This window comes from Canis lupus, chromosome 32 (genome assembly GCF_048164855.1).
Source record: "Canis lupus baileyi chromosome 32, mCanLup2.hap1, whole genome shotgun sequence".
In the NCBI taxonomy this organism is placed as follows: Eukaryota; Metazoa; Chordata; class Mammalia; order Carnivora; family Canidae; genus Canis; species Canis lupus.
This window is the reverse complement of record NC_132869.1, coordinates 17,941,344-17,947,029: the sequence shown is the minus strand read 5'-3', so window position 1 is coordinate 17,947,029 and position 5,686 is coordinate 17,941,344.

The window sequence follows — 5,686 nt, the reverse complement described above, 5'->3', positions numbered from 1 at the left end:
GCATATTGTACTTGCCATGCATGGGTTCACACAAACGTAATCACATTATTATAATGACCTCATCCTACTATGGATAATATAAATTCTCAGTTTTAGTCAGTCCAGGAAATAAAACCCAAGAATTTATTAAGATTATCCTTGTCCTTTCCTGAGCTTCAGTAAATAAAATGTGCAGAGTTGTAGTGAGTAGTAAGTCCAAGCCAACATTTCTCTATCACTGTTTTTACCCAGGAGAGAGTCGTAAGCTTTAAAAAAAGATCTCACTTAAAAAAAAAAAAAAAAAAAAAAAAAAAAAAAAGCTAAACTAAACAGTGTGTAGGAGGTGGGATCAAAAATTTTTTATGGCGGTGTTTTTGTTGCTTATTTATTTTGTAGGTAAGTGCAACAGAATGTAATGATGGTAAAATATCTTACATTTTTCTGTGCTTTATAAATCTTTTTAAAGCTTGTTACATATGGCCCTCATGATATATGTCACTTCAACATGAGTTAATTAAGTACAACCTGGCAGGCAAGTAGTTTCGTTATTTATGGATTTCATTTTTAAAATTTTAATTCCAGTATAGTTAAGATACAGTGTTATATTAGTTTTAGATGTATGGGATAGTAACTCAACAATTCCATACATTATGGATTTCATTGTTAAAGTATTTTTAAGGAGTCATTTCAATATAGTAGAAATTTGATCTCTCTCTCACACACCTATCCTTGATTCATCTTGTTTTCCTCTTTAGAGTCCCCCCTTATTGGTTATCTGAGCATTCTATCGAGGTATTCTATGTAGTAACGATTAAATATTCAAATAATTATGCATAAGTAAATGGTACCTAATGCTCACAAAGTGCGATTAATTAATTTAACTGATTTTCTGACAATAAGGTATATCTGCATTTCTAAATGGCAAATTATTACTTGAATATATTGATAAAATTGAGTTATTAGTATTTTATTTGGGATTTTTCTATGTTTATTCATGCAAGAAAGTTATTTGTCCTTTCCAGTTTTTATAGTCTGTCATCTTTTGGTATTGAGGTCATGAGAGTTTCCTAGAATAACTCAAGAAGAGAAAGACTTTTATCTTGCTCCATTCAGCAACAGCTTAAATAGAATTGTAATTATCTTTTCTTTGAAAGTTTAAAAGGTGTCACCTAAAAACATAAAAAAATAAAAAAATAAAAGGTATCACCTAGAAAAAAATCCTTTGAGTTGATATCTTTCTGCAGCTAATTATTTGACAATCTTTGTGTTTTATTTTGAAGTATTAGATTTTGTCAGGTATTTTGTCTTCTTGTGTTAAGTGAAAAATGTAAATTTTACTGGAAATTGATATATTTCACTAGAATTAAAAAAATTTACAAGGCAAGGATTTTGAAGAGCATTCTCCAAAGTTGTACCAATAGTCTCTTGCCCAAATGTAAATTTGTATGTATTTTTATCTTTCATGCTTTGATGTGCCTTTTTTGTTTTAGCAATAGCAACAAACAGCACTTGAGTTTATTAACTGTACTGTTTCTGTCTTTCCTGAAAATAATAATGTCTAATGCTTAATGTCTACCACAAAGTGCTCAGCTTTTAATACACATTATCTCATTTCTATGCAACAACCCTCAAAGGTAGATTTTTAAAAATAATCTCAAGTTACATATAAGAAAATGGTTTCTTCAGGAGGCTAGGTCATGATCCTTCTACTGCTAAATAGGAAACTGAGACTCCGCTCTGCTCTCTGACTCCAGATACTAAGCTTTAGATTTTACTTTCCTGCTTTTCTTAATTTTTCTTCATGTTTTCCTCTAGTTACTTGGCACAACTTCTAACTTCTTTTTTTAATTTTTATTTATTTTATTTTAATTTTTTTATTGGAGTTCAATTTGACAACATATAGCATAACACCCAGTGCTCATCCCGCCAAGTGCCCCCCTAAGTGCCCATCACCCAGTCACCCCAACCCCCCGCCCACTTCCCCTTCCACTACCCCTTGTTCATTTCCCAGAGTTAGGTGTCTCTCATGTTTTGTATCGGAAAAGGACAAACATTATATGGTCTCATTCATTTAGGGAATATAAAAATTAGTGAAAGGGAATAAAGGGAAAGGAGAGAAAATGAGTGAAAATATCAGTGAGGGTGACAAAACAACTTCTAACTTCTTGAGTTGCATGTTAACTTTCATTTTTTCAGGGCACCTGGGTGGCTCAGGGGTTGGGTATCTCCCTTCGGCTGAGGTTGTGATCCTGGGATCCCGGATCTAATCTTGCATGGAGCTACCTGCAAGGAGCCTGCTCCTCCCACTGCCCATGTTTCTGTCTCTCTTTGTCTCTCATGAATGAATAAATACATAAAGTCTTAAAACAAAAACTTTCATTTTTTATTTATGAATGAATCTATTTATAGGTATAAATCTATCTTTGAGTTCCACTTTTCTCAGATACATTTTATGTGTAATTATCAATGTCATTTTAGCTAAATATTCTAAAATTGCATTATTTCTTTTTTGAATTGAATTTAGAAGAATTTTCTTTTCCCAATGAGTAAGGTTTTTGATGTTGCTTACATGATGTTGTTGTTTATATCTGTAAATAATGGTAGTTGGATTTTGATAAAAATATATTTACTATTTCCATATTTGGCATTTACTGAGGTATCTAATATATAATTTGTTTTTAAAAACATACTATAGATTCCTAAAAGGCAATGTATTCTCTGTGCATAAGCACTGTTGTGCCCATTAAATCTATTTTTAATTTTTATATTTATATATATACATATTTAAAGATTTTATTTATTTATGCATGAGAGACACAGAGAGAGGCAGAGGCACAGAGAGAGGCAGAGGCACAGGCAGAGGGAGAAGCAGGCCCAATCCCAGGAACTGGGACTCAATCCCAGGACCCCAGGATCATGACCTGAGCCAAAGGCAGATGCTTAACTGCGGAGACACCCAGGCGTCCCTAAATCCATTAAAAAAAAAAGATTTTATTAATTTATTTGAGAGAGAGAGAGAGAGAGAGAGAGAGAGATGGAGAGCACAAGCAGGGGGAGCAGGAGAGAAGAAGACTCTCCGCTGAGCAGGAAGCTCGATGTTGGGCTCCATCCCAAGACCCTGGGTTCATGACCTGGACAAAGGCAGACACTTAACCCACTGGGGCCCCCAAACCCCCCTATTAAATCCTAATTAAATTTTTAAGTGTAGTTTGAATTATCTTATCCTTGGTCTTTCAAGGTTGTGATATAGGTGAACTGTTTCCCAAGAAAATTGACTCTCTGTGACTCTTTTTGTTTCCAACAATTCTTATGTGATTTATGTCAATATTATGCTAGTTATTTACATAAAGCTCGGTTATTATTATAGCTATCTTGTGGCTATACGTTTTTTGGAAACACAAAACGATACTCTCTTTTTCTTCCTAATTCTTTTAGTCCTAAACTTTTAATAATACTGCCAACTCTACTTTTTGTTTGACTGTTTCTGTATTTTAGTTTATTCTTTTGTTTTTAGCCTTTTTGATATATAATTTAGAATATGATGCTAGAGTTTGACTATTTTTTGTTAAATTTGAGAATCTTCATTAAGAAAGTTACAGATAGTTTCTGTTTCCTTGTTGTATGTGTGATCTTCTGTTGTATGATCCTCTGATAAGATTTCCCTTCTCTGGGATCCCTGGGTGGCGCAGCGGTTTGGCGCCTGCCTTTGGCCCAGGGCGCAATCCTGGAGACCCGGGATCGAATCCCACATCGGGCTCCCTGCCTGGAGCCTGCTTCTCCCTCTGCCTGTGTCTCTGCGCCTCTCTCTCTCTCTCTGTGACTATCATAAATAAATAAAAATTAAAAAAAGATTTCCCTTCTCTAATGAGAATTTTTTTCTGACTTTACTCCTGTAGATTTTTTCCCCAGTTTTTGTGCTCTTTATGTATTAAAATTTACACACAATGTCTTACCTTCTACTGGAAGACAACTTTAAGTTATTTTTTAAAAAATCATGCTTAGACTTATAGTTATCCAAAATATTAATGCCAATAACAAAATAGTGTCTATTGGTTTTCCCTTGTAAGAAATTGCATTGTTAGCTCTCTTGGTGGCACTAGAGTCCTGTCATGTGGAAAAATGGGGACATCAACTCTGAGTATAAGTATGAATAGAAGAGTGGGGCGCTGAAGTGGAACCATATTTTACTTCTTTTCCCCTCTTTTTATATGCATAAGAATGGTATATGATTTAAAATTCTACACTTACAAAAGCCTTAAAAAGGTATCTCAATTAGTATAGCAAAAATGTCAAGTGATCAAATACCATGTCATAGTTTAAATGGCAGAGATTTTTTCTCCCTTAGTGGGACCTAAAATAATGGTGTATTTAGGATGGTGACATAAGTGAGAAGAAATCTTGTAATTTTTTGGAAAACATTTTTCCTGCATGATAAAGGAAGGCTGAGATCATTGTTTCAACCTCGGAAATCCTAAAAGAGATAAGATTGGCCACACCTTGCTGTGGAGAGTTGGTTCCACCTGTTGACCCAGGCTGACAGGATGTAGGGGAACTGGTAGCTCTGCAAGAGCAGTTGGGCCACCTGCTGGGGCTGGAGCAAGAATCTAACTTCTTGGCTGTTACTGCAACTGCTGGGGGTGTCATGATCTGTCAGCAGCTGGGATATAATAGCACTAAAGTGAGTTACACCACCAGAGAAACTTCTCTTCTCCTCTTGTGGAGTCCGGACAGATCTCACCCTTATGTCATGTGTTCCTAAATCTCTGCAGAGGAAAGCTTTAGAAATAAATATCTAGGTGACCTGGGTGGCAATATCCAGTAAGCATCCCCATGGGCTTTTAAGGACCCAGTGAGTCTTTTAAACCATGCTGATGACAAGTAGATGTGGCGGGACTGGTGCTTGACACAGGGCCCTTTACACACCATCTAGTTATTGTGACAGTTTTCCTGTTTAATCTTAGCTAGAGGTCTGCTTGATAGCACCTTGCAGTGCCTGCTTAGTAACCTAGCAGCCTGAGAATAGAGACCAAGGGCCAAGATTGACCATCTCTGTGACTTTTCTTTGTATTAGGAGAAGTTGTGTACTGAGAGTTGATTTTGTCTTTGGCTCAGTCTCTATGGCAAGCACAGATTTTTCTGGTAGCTCTCACAGGCATTCACGTCTGTTCTGGGCACTTGGGTGGCCCCTCTGAGTAGGTTTTTCTGAATATTCTTTGTATTCAACAAAGCAGATCCCACTCACTGCTGTACTCATTCCCATCTTTAGTTTCTCATCTCCAGATGCAAACTGGGGGAGGGGTTGGTGGAAATCTTTCAGGGTCTTCTCGTGATTTTTTTCTCTGGAGTATTGATTACAAGCTGACCTTTGATAGTTTCCTTTAATCTTGTCCCAAGTAAACTATAACTTGATTTTTTTAATGTTATCATAAGGATGGCATCCTTCCTTAGTTCCTACTGTGATACAGATCTTTCCTATTTTTATGTTACTTTGGTCATTTGGGGGGTGAGGAGCTGTAGACAATGGAGAAAGCCTTTGCTCCAGTTGTGTGTTTTGGCTGTTTTTTTTGTTTTGTTTTGTTTTTTGAACAGAAGTCTGGTCTTCCTGCATCTGTAGGATTTACAAAGAGAAACACTGTGAAAATTACTAATTCCATACTTGCATTGGAGCCTTCGGGGAGATGTGAGAAATATAAATTTGGGGGACAGG